Source organism: Rhinoderma darwinii, chromosome 1 (genome assembly GCF_050947455.1).
Source record: "Rhinoderma darwinii isolate aRhiDar2 chromosome 1, aRhiDar2.hap1, whole genome shotgun sequence".
Lineage (NCBI taxonomy): Eukaryota > Metazoa > Chordata > Amphibia > Anura > Rhinodermatidae > Rhinoderma > Rhinoderma darwinii.
The window spans coordinates 282,475,704-282,492,602 of NC_134687.1; the positions used below are offsets into that span (position 1 = coordinate 282,475,704).

A 16,899-nucleotide genomic window follows, 5' to 3' on the forward strand; every position below is an offset into this window, starting at 1 on the left:
TGGTGTGAATTGATGAATGTACTCATACACACAACTCATTTATAGGCCCCCCAAGGAAAAAAGACTAAGATAAGAGCCTAGCAACAGACTATCAACTAAACAAAAGAGGGGGGCCATAAAAAACGGATCCGTTCTAAAATCGACAAAAACTGATGCATTAAACTAATCCTTTATAAAAAAAAAACTGACAATTTACCATCCGTTTGCATCCATTATTTTTATAATAATCACAAATCTAAAAACGGATCAGAGTAACAGAATATACAATGCAAGTGTGTACTTAAGGCCTGTTCACATCACCGTTGCCCTTCCGTTGAGGGGTTCTGTCAGAGGTTTCCGTCGGGTAACCCCTCAACGGAAACCTAACCTTCCGTTTCCATCACCATTGATATCACTGGTGACGGAAACCTAGCTAATGGTTTCCGTCTGTCACCGTTGTGACAGGGTTCCGTTGTTCTCGACTGAACCAATAGCGCAGTAGACTGCACTATTGATTCTGTCAAAACAACGGAACCCTGTCACAACAATGGTGAGGGAAACGGAAGGTTTAAAGTGAATCAGTCACCTCAATATGCTTCTTTAGGGAAGGGGAGCTTATTACAGGGACGGGTCAGTTCTCCTATTGGCTAATAGGAGCAATCAAGGGATACACCGGACGTAGATACGAGTCCAGTAGATCCATGAGGGGAGCGCTCCACCCTACCTCACAGTGATTGAGGATTGGCTGCTTTGAATCCAACCGCTGTATTCTTTCAATGCTCTTACAATCCAAATGGCACAATAAAGTTTAGTACTGTTTGGCTAACAGGAGAACAGATCTTTCCCTGTATTATGCTGCCCTTAGGCGCCCATTCACATAACATGTTTGCCCTATGTTTAACATATACACCAAGAAAGGCTCCCGATGAATACGTGCACGTAGGCTGTGACCTGTACACTATTATAGGATCCATTTTACATTTATGACGCATACGATAAACAGATCCCATAATAGTCTATGGGTGACGGATGTCACGGTTAGGCACCCGTTACCTATAGACTATTATAGTATCCATTTAACGTATGCATTGAAAGGCTATTGAAACGCTCATGTTTTCGTTGAACAGATGCCACTGTATGGCACACGTCACCCATAGGATTCCATGTTTATACCATGGGCATACATTTCTGTGGGATCCTGTTGTATGGAAAAGAATGGTCTATAGCACTATAGACAAGTGATGTGAACAGGTCCTTACATAGGGCAGCATATTGAAGTAACAGATCCGCGTACCATTTATAGTGACATTATTTAGAGAAAGTACGCGACTGCACAATAATAGTCCTTCTAAATAACTTGTATTAGCGAATTTGCTTTTATAGTCCATGCTGCCGGCGGCTCAAACTCTGCAGTAGGAGACAGAGCGTCCTGCTCTTGTCCATGGCTTCTGTACGCAGAACGCCCGCCACCACTGGACACACAGGTGCTGGGATTGTTACAGTATGTGTATCAGAGCTGTGTCTTCTAACAGTCCCAGCACCTGTGTGTCCATCACATGACCATGGACAGAATTGTATCCACTTGAAGCAAACAATCAATGTACCTACTAAATAACAAGGAGAGAGCTGGAAAACCGTGAGGAATTACTCCTTCACGCACGACGTAGTAGTACATCCTGGTGTAGAGGGTGATGTAAGGAGCGGGCTCACTCGCTGAGCCCGCTCCATAAGATGCAGGTGTCAGCTGTGTATTCCAGCTGACACCCAAGACTAATGGCAAGGAACAGCGATCGTGCTGCTCCTGGTCGTTGTAACCTCTTAAATACTGCGGCAGCATCTAAGGCTTTAAAAAGGGGGTGACCCACTCCGACAGCTCATAGTCTCCCCCCCCCCCCGCAACACTATCGCGGGATGCCGATGTTTCCGTCCATTCTCCGTCACTTAGCCGCAGGTAATTGCGCAGCATGCTGTGCTATTTGGTCCGGCAAAAACAATCTGTGACGGAGGCCCCTAACAGAGCCTCCAATGCAGATGTGAGCAGCCCCTGCTACGTCCTGTATGTAGACTCACTGAAGCAGTCTATAGATAAACAATTTACATTCAGCTGCCCTGATATTGTAGATGGCACGGAGAATTCACTGCTGCACTACTAAAACGTACATAAAATGCAGAAAATGTTCCCAGTACTGTCGCAAACAGCGTTGTGCTACCACAAATAAAAAATAAATTAAAAAGCCATACAGAAGAACCGCAATGTGTGAATGTACCCCAATATAAAATCCGTGAATTAGTCTACACAACAGTAAAGCAAACTATGTAAATAAAGAATACACATGATATAGCCTACAAAACGTGTTTGTTTTCCTTCTAGGGCCCAGTTCACACAGAGTTCTTTTACACTGATTTTGACGCGGCAAGAAACGGCCAAAACCACCTCCCATTGATTTCAATGGGAGGCAGAGGCGTTTGTTTCCCTACGGCAAAAAAAATGTGGCATGCTCTTTCTTGCCGCGGTTGTGCCTATTATTGAAATCAATGGTAGGCAGAGAATGCGTTTTGCGCCACCGGCACTCAATGGCCGCGATTGAAAAACACCGCAAAAATCGTGGCAAGAATTTGCGGGCAGGTCAAAATCTGCCTCAAAATCCCTTAATTTTGAGGCAGATTTTGACCTCGGCCATCGAGGACCGCAGGCAAAAAACGCCATGAATAACAGCTCGTAAACTAGTGCTGCGGGTTCTTTCTGTCTCCCATTGAGAGGTCAGAGGTGGAAACCGCGGCTAGAAATGTCATGCTGCTTTTTTTCCCAGCGACCGCCCAGAAAAAAAAGACTGCTCTGTCTCCCATTAAAATCAATGGGGGGGGGGGGGCCTTTCAGACGTTTTTTTTTGTGCGGATTCCGGTTTCATGGTCAAGAAAACTGTGTGATCTGGGCATAAGCCTATGTTCACATGGCAGAAGATTCCTACTCTCATTCACTTCAATGGGAATCAGGCAGGACGCTTCTTTTGTCCACTAGCTGAATAAAAAAAATCAGCTAGCGGGGAAAAAGAAGCGTCCACCTCCCATTGAAACGAATGGGAAGCAGAATTTTGTGGCAGAACCCATCGAAAAAAAACCTCAGTGTGAACAGTCTAAACTTTCCAAATATATATTAACTTTTTAGCGTAAATCCACACATAGCAAAGGGTGAAACCCACTGCTAAAATCTGACAGAACGGACACGCTGAGAAGAAAAATATGTGCAGCTTGCCCTGAATTGTGCGGATTTCTTCTGCTACAACATGTGGATGGGGTTTTGGAAACCCCAGCAACATTCACCGTACTGTAAATAGTCAGACTTTCTGCAACTTGCAATGTCGCCACAACCAAACAAAGAACGTATTATTAACCAACCAAACCAAAGAGAAATTGAAGGGAACGGGTACCGTTGAACAGATTGACATTTTCAGCAGTGGAGATCCATGAACGGAGACCCCCCCCCCCCCCCACCTGATAACTAACTGAAAGGGGCTTTAGCGTAGTAGTGTGAGGGGAGGGGGGGAGGGCGGACTTGGCATTACTGTTCCCTCTTTATATAAAATCTTCAAAAGTTATGTCAGAAGTGTGTGCAACTCCGGAAAGCCATGTAACCCATACTCTGGTGATCAGTGGGGACAATCAGCTTAGTACTAACTGGTGCTAAACACAGGGGTGGAGTTTCTAAAGGGTTTTATGCCAGTTTTCTGGCATTAAAAAGTTGCAAATCATGGCGCATGCCGTATTTGTGCAATAATGTGCTACTTTCTACTGTTTTCTGCCTCCCACGCCACTATTTAAAAGCAAAAGTGGGTGTGGCTTAGTGGAAGGGGGTCGGGGCGACCCACAGCCTGACAAATTTATTGCAATTTACTTATACTACAGCAGACGTCTACACCGGCACAAGATGCAACACATTTGTTGCTCCTCTTAATAGATCGTCACATCTTTTCAAATTTAGGGTATGTTCACACGCCGTAAACGTGAGGAAAAATGGCTGAAAAAAAGAAGTGCATGTCACTTCTTCAGCTGTTTTTGGAGGCGTATTTCATAGACTATAGAAAAACAGCTCCAAAAACAGCCGTAAAAAAAAAAAAAAAAGAATTGCGAAAATCGCAAGTGGCTTAAAAAAAAAACGTCTGAAAATCAGCTGTTTTCCGTTGAAAACGTCTCCGTATTTTGAGACATTTTTTATTTTGTGTGTGCACACATACCCTTAGAATTAATCTGCCCCTAAGCATCAGAACCAATCACAGTACAGCTTTCATTTTACCACAGCATTTTCAGAAATGGAAGACGAGTTCTGATCAATTGCTATGGGCAACAAGGCCAGTTTTTTCTATATTCTGCAGCACTGTACTAAATTGCCACTACTCACTTAAGTCCCTGTCCCAAATGGGGCTTTATCTAATTTTCTAACTCAGCACCAATTTCATAAAAAACGACAATTAACCCATCAGTAGGTATTTGAAGGATAACCACACAAACACCGGGAGAACATGCAAACTCCATGCAGATGTTGCCCTTGGTTATATACCAGCCAAGAACTCCAAACCAACAGTGCTAACCACTGTGCCACCATGTTAGACTCTGTTCACATAACGTTTGGATGGTGAACTGAGAAAGAAAAATGTATCCATAGGGCCCTATTCACCGGTCTCATGCCAAAAGAGTGTCCACACAATGTCAATACAGCCTAATTCTAACCCAATCTCTCTTTTTTTTTGTAATGAATTAACCAGCAGTATATTCTACTAAGAATCTATTCTATAAAATAAACACTCTTCTAAAAGCTATGCATGCCCAAGACCACGTCTGTTGTATCTTTATATCGTTATTGAGAGACATGTACACTTCTTATGTTTAGGTTACCATATGGCAGCCATTCGGCTATCTGCCCATTGAACTGGATTCACTTGGCGGTCACATCATTACATTTGTGAAGGGTAGTACAGTGATAAACCAGAACATCTTAAATACACGGTCAGATGCGATGCATAGATTGAATAGCTGGAACCTCATCTGACATTTCGATTTTCATTCATGTATGTGAAACATAACATTTCCAGTCTCACTCCTTGATGTGCTGGAAACCGTTGTCATAGTCGTCCTTTGATCGCAAGCTTTTTGAAAGATATTTAGACAGACTACTTCCGCACTTTCACATAGGGGGGAATTTATGAACCTTTCTACGCCAGAAAAGTCGCCACTTTTGTGGAAAGAAGCCACAGCTGTTTGACCAACTTATTACAAATCATGGCAGAAAACTGGCGTAAATCATTGTGGAAATTTACACCATCTCTTAGCTGGAATAGATTTCACTCTATGGGGCGTAGCAAGAAATGGGCTCATGTTGGGCCTCTTACTTTGCCCCCTATCGATCAGACTACCCCTCAAACACCATTTACCCCTTCTGACAATTAATTTAAAAAAATAATATGCGGATCTAACGGCTCCACTCCGGGTCCCATCAACCTGACAGCTCATATAACATACTGACGCCGGGCAGTATTAGGACGTTGCATGTGACGCAGCATTGATGATGTGGAGTGCGGCGTCACATATAAGGCCCTGATGCTGCTCTGCGTCAGGACCTTGCATGAGTCGCGCTGAAAAGCCCTCTGCTGGAGGGGAAATGTGAAGAGTAGCGGTGAGCAGAGTATCATTTTAGGTCCTAATTATATGTGCGGTTGGGGAATGAGAATGGATGGCGCGTAGCCATGGTCATTGAGCCATAATTATGGCGCACAAGCACAGAAAAAGCCAGTAGAAAGATGCAACAGATTTATTAACCCGTTAGTGACCACCAATACGCCTTTTTACGGCGGTCACTAACAGGCCTTAGGCTAGACCGCCACCTGTTCACGGCAGCCTAGTCGAAGTTCTGCACGGATATCCCTTGCGTGCTGGAGTGGGTGAATTGGCTGTTCAATGGGCATTTAACTCCTTAGATGTCACAGTCAGTAGCGACCGCATCATCTAAGTGGTTTACAGAGGGAGGGGGCTCCCTCTGTCACCTATCGGCAGCCCACAAATGCGATTGCAGGCCGTCGATGTATTGCGATGGCAGCCGGGCGCCTAACAAAAGTCCCTAAGCCTGCCTTGGCTATATGACTATAAGGCTGGGTTCACACGTGGCGGAATTTCACTTAAATTCCGCTGCGGACACTCCGCAGCGTTAATCCGCAGCGGAGCCGTTTCTCCATTGCCTTCCACTTCTATTTAGAAGTGTTCGTTTAGACGAGGCGTAAAATTCCGCTGCGGAGCATAGGCTGCGGAGCGGAATTTGGTGTCCGCAGCATGCTCTGTCTGTTGCGGAGCAGTGGCGGACTGGTTGCGGACTCATGGCGGAATTTCTCCATTGACTTCAATGGAGATTCTAATTTCCGCAATGAAGTCCGCAGCTGTCATGCACATGTTATGTGTGCTGCGGATGCGTCTTGCTTTTTTGCCATGACATTTCTTCATTCTGGCTGGACCCATGTATTTCTAGGTCTACAGCCAGACTGAGGAAGTCAATGGGGCTCCCGTAATTACGGGAGCGTTGCTAGGAGACGTCAGTAAATAGTCACTGTCCAGGGTGCTGAAAGAGTTAAGCGATCGGCAGTAACTGTTTCTGCACCCTGGACAGTGACTACGATCTCAATATACAGCAACCTGTAAAAAAAAATAGAAGTTCATACTTACCGAGAACTCCCTGCTTCTGTCTCCAGTCCGGCTTCCCAGGATGACGTTTCAGTCTTAGTGACGGCTGCAGCCAATCACAGGCTGCAGTGGTCACATGGACTGCCGCGTCATCCAGGGAGGTAGGGCTGGATGCCGAAAGAGGGACGCGTCACCAAGACAACGGCCGGTAAGTATGAAATTCGTTTACTTTCACTAGGGAAAGTGCTGTCCCTTCTCTCTATCCTGCACTGATAGAGAGAAGGGAAGCACTTTTCCCGCAGTCCGCAGCAGCTAGTCCGCATCAATTTACTGCACATTTGGGCAGATCCGCAGCCGTAATCCGCAACCCGGATTAGGTGCGGCATTGATGCGGACAGTTACGGAGGAATTCCGCCACGTGGGGGCATGCCCTTAGACTTGCCAGGCCGTTTTAACATGGACAGGCAATAATGCTTTGGTATACTAAGTATACCAAAGCATTATATCAGCAGGCAAACGATCACATACTGAAGTATCCTAGTGGAACTAAAAAAAATATTAAGTATTAAAAAAGGTAAAGGAGTAGAAAAAAAAGAATTTTTTTTTCATAAAAACTGGTTTTATTTGGTAAAAGCGTAAAACGAAAATATACATATTTAGTATCGCTGTGATCGTCAGGACATGAACAATAAAGTTAACATGTAATTTAAACCGCAAGGTGAACGCTGTAAAGCAAAAAAAAAAATCTATGGCGGAATTGCCATCTTTTCATTGCCCCCCCAAAAAATAAGTTCATCAATAAGTCCCATGTACCCAAAGATAATACCAATAAAAAATATTGCTCGTCCTGCAAATAACAAGCCCTCATATGGCGACATTGACGGAACAATACAAAGGTTACCGCACTTGAAAAGCGACTATGCAAAAACAGTGTTTTTATTGTGCAATAGTAAAACAAAAAAACCTCTACATATGTGGTAAATTAAAAGAGACTCTGTCACCACATTATAAATGGCCTATCTCCTACATAATGGGATCGGCGCTGTAATGTAGATTACAGCAGTGCTTTATATTTAGAAAAACTATACTTTCACCAAGTTATGACCTATTTTAGATTTATGCTAATGACTTTCTTAATAGACAACTGGGCGTGTTTTTCTTTTTGACCAAGTGGACATTGTGGAGAGAAGTGTATGACGCTGACCAATCAGTGTCATATACTTCTCTCCATTCATTTACACAGCACATAGTGATCTTACCAGATCACTATGTGCAGACACATTAATGTTACTCAAGTGTCCTGAGAGTTAATAGACATCACTACCAGCCAGGACATGATGTCTATTCACAATCCCAACACTACGCTAACTTTTGTGTGTGATGCACAGCACAGCACAGCACAGCACAGCACAGCACAGCACAGCACAGCACAGCACAGCACAGCACAGCACAGCACAGCACAGCACAGCACAGCACAGCACAGCACAGCACAGCACAGCACAGCACAGCACAGCACAGCACAGCACAGCACAATCACGCTGGACTGTCATTTACAGCGTAATCTCGCGAGACTACGCTTGCGGTGCTGTAAATCAACCACAAACATTACCGAAGTGTCAGGATTCTGAATAGACATCACGTCCTGGCTGGTAGTGATGTCTATTCACTGTCAGGACACCTGAGTAACGTACGTGCATGCGTACATAGTGATCTAGTAAGATCACTATGTGCTGTGTAAATGAATGGGGAGAAGTGCATGACGCTGATTGGTCAGCATCATACACTTCTCTCCACAACGCCCACTTGTCTATTAAGAAACTAAATAGCATAAATCTAAAATGGGTCATAACTCCGTCAAAAATGATCGTTTTCAAAATAAAAAACACTGCTGTAATCTACATTACAGCGCCGATCAGATTATGTAGAAGATAGGGCACTTATAATGTGGTGACAAAGCCTCTTTAAAATGGGGTGATTTATGGGTTCTATCTAGTACATAAGACCCTCAAAGCCACTTCAGAACTGAACTGGTCCATGAAAAATAGCCTTTTGAAATTTTCTTGAAAATTTGAGAAATTGCTGCTAAAGTTCTAAGCCTTGCAACGTCCTAGAAAAAGAAAATAATGTTCAAAAATTCACTTAAATAGGAGCAGAGTTGCAGTACTGCAGCTCGGCCGCTATTCCGTGGCCAGAGCCATATGAATCTGGCATGTACGTCTGGTGCTCCGAGGCACTTAACGAGTGTCTGACCCACACAGATCTGGTGGATAGGTCATCAGTTGTCCAGTAGTGGACAACAACTAAGGCATAAATAAGCTTGTTCATAAAGGGGTGAAGAGGCATGCACTCCTTAATAAATCTGACATCTTACTCCAGCAGAGCATTTAGTAAATATGGCCTATAGAGTTTATTCGTGTTACAGTTACATAAACAGTAGTTGAAAAAAAAAAAAAGACACGTCCATCAAGTTCAACCAAGGGATGGGAAAAGGGAAGGTAAAAACTGCTTATTCCAGTAGTGAGAGGGGAATGGTTTTGGAGCATTTCATTTTAACAGAGGGTTCTAAAACAAGTTTTAGGCAATAACAGATTTAAAATCTTTTTCATGTCGGTCATGAAGTAGAATTATTACGCGGTTTCAGATTGCGAGGGCTCCCTAAGTCACCCCATCGGCACCCCCAGAAAGCGATTGCAGGGTGCCGATGATTTCTCTGGCAGCCAGGGGGCCTAACAAAGACCCTAAGGTCTACCACCAGTGTACGTCTTTTAGGCATGACAGATGAAGGTCTTCTCTCCAGGATCCAATTCTGGCTTGGGCTTAAAAAAAATGCATGCAAAATCGGGAGCAATTTTGAACTGTATGAACAAGGCCTAATGGTAAGTTCACACGGGACAAATTTGTTGCAGAAATTTCTGTAAACGAAAATCAGTTCCATTCATCTGAATGAGGTTGTTTCTGCAGCAGGTGCGTGGATTTCTGCAACTTAAATTTATATGAATAGAAAGGATTTTCTGCAGCAAATCTGTCTCATGCGAACTTAGGGTATGTGCACACGGTAGCAGGCTTTTACGTCTGAAAAGACACTGTTTTCAGGAGAAAACAGCTGCCTCGTTTCAGACGTAAAAGCTCCTCCTCGCATTTTGCGAGGCTTCTCTGACAGCCGTAAATTTTGAGCTGTGCTTCATTGAGTTCAATGAAGAACGGCTCAAATTACGTCTGAAAGAAGTGTCCTGCTCTTCTTTTGACGAGGCTGTATTTTTATGCGTCGTCGTTTGACAGCTGTCAAACGACGACGTGTAAATGACAGGTTGTCTGCACAGTACGTCGGCAAACCCATTCAAATGAATGGGCAGATGTTTGCCGACGTATTGTAGCCGTATTTTCAGACGTAAAACGAGGCATAATACGCCTCGTTTACGTCTGAAAATAGGTCGTGTGAACCCAGCCTAACTCTAATACAGGCTAAATTGCAGAATCAGTTTAAGAGAAGTAATAAGTGCTCAGGACCTCCTATGTACCAGAGCAAAGAGCTGCTTCGTAATAGCGGCTCATCAGATCCATGCTTTACTGCTACATTTCCCCAGCAGAGGCAGCTTCAGAGAACCTGTTTATCTATACGCAGCTTCCTCCAGCGATAACAGTTAATAGCCAGGGTTAAAAAAAAGCAGCTTACTTACGTAACGTTACTAGGGCTGCATGGTGTACCCACAAACCGTTAAATACTGTGAATTCATCTCATTTTGATACTAAGCTGTGCGACCACACAGCTTACTATTGTAATACATGAATTTAGTCACTAGCATGATGTGATGAGGCCGGCGGTGGCACTAAAGACAGAACACGGCGCGCGCACTGCAAAGCACCCTCGTGTTCTCGGTCTTCAGTGCCCGCCGCACATAAGCACAGCGCCGGCAACATCACATCATGCTAATTGCACTAGCGCAGCAAGCGTGCCAGAGTGATCAGGTGCAGGGCAATTGCTCTAGTGGCTGGGATCCGAGAAACCTCTTATTTCTCCGCTATCCCCTTGAATGCTACAAACAGAGCGTTATTTCTGCTCGGCTTACTTCGGAAAGTTAAGCGAGTGGGTGTACAGGCTCAAAAGTGTCCATACATCCGCTCGCTCGGCATTCCTCGGACCGCAAAGTAGAGGGAATCGGAAACGAGCACTTCTGCTGCTTCGTTTTATCCATCAATGGGGGTCTCAGGGCTCAGACCACCACAATCAAAAATTCTCACATTTTGATATGACATGTCAAAAGATTTATGAAAGTGTAGCTACACTTTAAAGGGTACCATATATATATATATATATATATATATATACACACACACACACACACACACACCACTATTAAAGTGTACAGTATGGATGCACGATGCAATCAAAAACTTGGATACGGTTTCGATACCGTGCATCCTGAAATGGTTCAATACCGTTATATCGTGTATTTCGATACGATGCTGTACAGCTAAGCATAGTAATACATGCATGTAGTTAGAGCAGGGCTGCGGCTGTGTAATATAGCCATTGCTCCAGAGTCCTGACAAGTGCACGCACGGTCAACATGATCTGTTGCGACCAGCGCTGCACTAATGACCGCCGGCACTGAAGACAGAACATGGCGGCCGCACACTGAAAAACACCCCTATGTTCTGTCTTCCGTGCCTGCGCCAGCCGCATCACCTCATGCTGACCACGCACGCACACACTTGTTGTCAGGAGTGGGGCAATGGCTGTATTACACAGCCGCACTCTTTTTTTTTTTTTTTTAAACATATTTTTATTGATTTTCTGAAGAGTTTTCACATAACATAATATGCAGCAAACTGTTACAGGTATATAATCACATGATGCAAAAGGTACAGAAATCACATTCCTGCAATGACACTGAGATCATAATTGTTTACATCATTATGAGGCAGTTATTGGAGGTCATTACAAGAATTTCCATAACATTTGGTGAACAGCGTTAGCGATGAATATCCCTGAGGAACAATGCATACAAAACTTTTTTCAATATAAATATAAACATAAATAACATAAACTGGAGCCACATGAAGCTACATCCCTAACCGAGTTGGCCAATATACTATTTCAAAGGCAGCCGCACTCTTTAACGGCGAGATCAGAGAAACCTCTCATATCCGCCGTTATTCCCCTGAATGCTGCGATCAAAGCGGACTGCAGTATTCAAGGGGTAAATGAGAAGGGGGGATGCCCTTTGGATCGCGTCACGGGGTATCCCTGTGAAGTGATCAGGGACATACCATATATGAACAGACAGTCCAGGGTCCATTGAAGGACCCCAGGGCTGTCTGACCATATTTCCTGTTAGGGCATACTGGGGTATGTCCTATCAGTACACAGGCTAAAATATATGCCAGTACATTAACCCCTTAGTGTCTAAGCCTGTTTTGGCCTTGTGGACACAGCCGATTTTTGCAAATCTGACGTGTCACTTTATGTGGTAATAACTCCAGAATGCTTTTACCTATCCAAGCGATTCTGAGATTGTTTTCTCGTGACATGTTGTACTTTATGATACTGAAAAAAATTGGTCGTTAAATTCAATACTTAATAAAAAACACCAAAATGTAAAGAAAATTTGAAAAAAAATCTGCATTTTTCTAAATTGTAATGTATCTGCTTGTAAAACGGATCGTAATACCACACAAAATATTTACTAGTTAACATTTCCCATATGTCTACTTTATGTTTGCATCGTTTTTTGAACGTCCTTTTATTTTTCTAGGACATCACAAGGCTTAGAACTTTAGCTGCAATTTCTCACATTTTCAAGAAAATTTCAAAAGGCTATTTTTTTCAGGGACCAGTTCAGAAGTGGTTTTGAGGGCCTTATATATTAGAAACCCCCATAAATCACCCCATTTTAAAAACTGCACACCTCAAAGTATTCAAAACAGCATTCAGAAATTACTTTAACCCTTTAGGCATTTCACAGGAAATAAAGAAAAGTAGAGGTGAAATTTACAAATTTACATTTTATTTTTTTTTACGAAATTAATTTGTAATACAGTTTTTTCTGTAACACAGAAGGTTTTACGAGAGAAACGCAACTCAATACTTAATGCCCAGATTCTGCAATTTTTAGAAATATCCCACATGTGGCTCTAGTGTGGTAATGGACTGAAGCACCGGCCTCAGAAGCAAAGGAGCACCTGGTGGATTTTGGGGCCTCTATTTTATTAGAATATATTTTAGGCACCAGGTCAGGTTTGAAGAGGTCTTGTGGTACCTAAACAGTGGAAACCCCCCAAAAGTGACCCCATTTTGGAAACTACACCCCTCAAGGAATTTTTCAAGAGGTATAGTTAGCATTTTTAGGCCACAGGTTTTTTGCTAAATTTATTGGAACTGGTCTGTGAAAATGAAAATCTACTTTTTTTCTGAAAAAACATACGATGTTTTAATTTTTACAATGAATAAAGGAGAAATGGAACCCAACATTTGTAAAGCAATGTCTCCCAATTACGGCAATACCCCATATGTGGTAATAAACTGCTGTTTGGACCCACGGCAGTGCTCAGAAGGGAAGGAGCGCCATTTGGATTTTGGAGCGCAGATTTTGCTGGAATGGTTTTCGGTGCCATGTCGTGTTTGCAAAGCCCTGGAGGGACCAAAACAGTGGAAACTCCCCAAAAGTGACTTCATTTTGGAAACTACACCCCTCAAGGAATTTTTCTAGGGGTATAGTTAGCATTTTGACCCTACACGGTTTTTGCTGAATTTATGGGAATTATGCCGTGAAATTGAAAATCTAAATTTTTTTCTAATAAAAGTTCGTTTTAGCTCAGATTTTTTCATTTTTACAATAGATAAAAGGAGAAAAAACACCCCAATATTTGTAAAGCAAACTCTTCTGAGCACAGCAATACCCCATATGTGGTAATAAACTGCTGTTTGGGCACATGGCAGAGCTCAAAATGGAAGGAGTGCCATGTGACTTTTAGAGCACAGATTTTGCTGGACTGGTGTACGGGCGCCATGTCGCATTTGCAGAGCTCCCTTAGGTACCAGAGTAGAGTGTAAAACCATGGGAAGTGGCCCCATTTTGTAAACTACACCCCTCATTTGCCTGGACATATGACAGTGCTTAGGCGTGAAAGGCGCATGTGAGACCTATTTTGGTGATTTTCGCAGCATTAGCCCACAATGGCAGGGCTCTGGGGTCAAATAGTAAAACAAACCCCCAAGTAGTGACCCCCATTTTGGAAACTGCACCCCTGAAGGCATTTTATTAAGGGGTGTAGTGAGCATTTTGACCACACAGGGTTTTTTATTCTATTAGAAATGAACGCTCAGTGGATGGTGCAAAGTGAAAATTGCAAATTTCCACAGGTATGTGCCATTTTAGTGCACAATATTTTGTGCCCAGTTTGTGCCACTGAAGACAAATACCTCAGGTTAAGCGGGTTCTCCCGGTTATGGCGATGCCATATATGTGGACGTAAACTGCTGCTCGGGCACGCTGCAGGGCTCAGAATGGAGGGAGCGCCATTTGGCTTTTGGATCGCAGATTTTGCTTAGTGGTAGTTTTGTTTGGCGTTTTGCTGGTATTTCAGTTTATAATGTGAGGGCATATGTAAGCTGTGCGGAGAACATCAGGGTATAATAAGAGGGTATAATAATGGGGTAAATAAATAATAATTCATAGATATGTGGCCGGTGTCGCACTGATAAATGGTGGCAGATCTTATCCGCTTTTGGACACTCTGCACATTTTGCATCGCCATATTCTGAGAGCCAGAACTTCTTTATTTTTTCTCCACCGGAGCTGAGTGACGGCTTATTTGTTGCGGGACAAATCTGTAGATTTCATTGGTACCATTTTGGGGTACATGCGATTTTTTGATCACTTTGTATTTCATTTTTTTGACAAGCAAGGTGACCAAAAACCTGCAACTCTGAAGTTTTTTATTATTTATTTTTTTTACGGCGTTCGCCATGCGCTATAAATGCCAATTTTACTTTATTCTGCGGGTCGGTACGATTACGGTGATACCATATGTATATAGTTTCTCTTTTGCTTTGCAGCATCTACACGATAAAATCACTTTTGTTTCAAATAATAAATTTTTTGTGTCACCATATTCTGAGAGCCATAACTTTTTTATTTTTCCGTCAAAAAAGCTGTGGGAGGGCTTGTTTTTTGAGAGACGGGCTGCAGTTTTTAATGGTATCATTTTGGGGTACATGCAACTTTTAGATCCCTTTTTTTATTCTGTTTTGCGAGGGGTAGTGACTAACAAACAGCGATTCTGGAATCGTTTTTTATTTAATTTTTTTACGGTCTTCACCATACGGGTAAAATAGCGTGATATTTTTATAGTTTGGGTCGTTACGGACGCGGGGATCCCACATGTGTACTTTTTTTAATGTTTTTTTCCTATAATAAAAGACTTATTATAGGAAAAACGGCTGTTAGGCCTCATGCACACGACCGTATTTTTTCCCACCCGTAAATACTGGCGTAAATACGGGTCTGATGTCACACGTCTTCCACCCGTATTTACAGGCACGTTTTTGGCGGCAAAATAGCACTGCACTAATCGGCAGCCCCTTCTCTCTATCAGTGCAGGATAGAGAGAAGGGACAGCCCTTTCTGTAATAAAAGTTAAAGAAATTCATACTTACCCGGCCGTTGTCTTGGTGACGCGTCCCTCTCTTCACATCCAGCCCGACATCCCTGGATGACGCGCAGTCCATGTGACCGCTGCAGCCTGTGATTGACCTGTGATTGGCTGCACCGGTCACATGGCCTGAAACGTCATCCAGGACGTCGGGCCGGATGTCGAGAGGGACGCGTCACCAAGGCAACGGGCGGGAGACCGGACTGGAGGAAGCAGGAAGTTCTCGGTAAGTATGAACGTCTTATTTTTTACAGGTTTATACTGATTGGTAGTCACTGTCCAGGGTGCTGAAAGAGTTACTGCCGATCAGTTAACTCTTTCAGCTCCCTGGACAGTGACTATTAACTGACGTCGCCTAGCAACGCTGCCGTAATGACGGGTGCACACATGTAGCCACCCGTCATTACGAGAGCTCCATAGACTTCTATGGACTGTCCGTGCCGTTATTACGGCCTGAAATAGGACATGTTCTATCCTTTTCAACGGCACGGGCACCTTCCCGTGAGAAAACGGGAAGGCACCCGTCGCCAATAGAAGTCTATGAGCCCGTTATTACGGGAGTTTTTACGGTCGTGTGCATGAGGCCTTAGGCACTGATAGAGAGAAGGGGCTGCCGATTAGTGCAGTGCTATTTTGCCGCCAAAAACGTGCCTGTAAATACGGGTGGAATACGGGTGACACCGGACCCATATTTACGGGCACGGGTTTCGTAAATACTGGTGCAAAACGGGTCGAATACGTGTGACACCGGACCCGTATTTACGCCAGTATTTACGGGTGGGAAAAAATACGGTCGTGTGCATGAGGCCTAATAGTGTTTAACATGAATCTTTTTTACAACATTTTTTTAACTTTTTTTGTGCCCCACTAGGGAACTTGAAGGCATGAAGCCTTTATTGCTATTCTAATACACTGAACTACCTACATAGTGCAGTGTATTAGAGCTGTCAGCTATTCACTGACAGCAAGCCTATTAGGCTTCGCCTCCCGGCGGGGCCAAATAGGCTTTCGTACTAGGAAGTGATTGTTATGCTACGGTTGCCATAGCAACCATCGGAACACCCGCGGGTGCCGATGGTTGTCATTAGCAACCATGGGGTGCGATCTAATCATTTGATACAGCGATAGCTGCACCTAAGGGGTTAATCGGCCAGATCGGAGCCTAGCTCCGGTCCTGGCCGTTAGAGCACGAAGTCAGCTGTGACAAACAGCGGACACCCGCGCCCGTGGCAACCATCGTGGTTGCCGACAGGCTACAAGACACTTCGATGCATCGATCGCGTTGATCGATGCATCGAAGGAGTTAATCATCCGGATCGGAGCCTAGCTCCGGTCCTGGCCGTTGCAGAGGGGTGCCGGACATCGATTACCGGCGCCATCACATACACCACGTCATGGAGCTGTGATTGGTCAGTCAAAGCAGACTGACCAATCACAGCGATCGCCGGCAGGAGACCGCTGTGATCGGTCCCCTGCCGTCTTACTGTGCCGATAAACTGTCATAAACAGTTGACGTCACAGTTCTGTCACCTTGTCCTTTGACAGGGTGACAGTTTTTAGCCAGGACGCACCGGTACCTTAAAGCACTGCAATACAGGACGT

General features: G+C 43.9%; 1 protein-coding gene across 1 annotated transcript in view; it reads right to left on the bottom strand.

The window, feature by feature from the left end:
• ELL (elongation factor for RNA polymerase II) overlaps positions 1–16,899 on the bottom strand; it is a 110,630-nt gene that overhangs the window by 87,800 nt on the left and 5,931 nt on the right. The window lies entirely within an intron of this gene.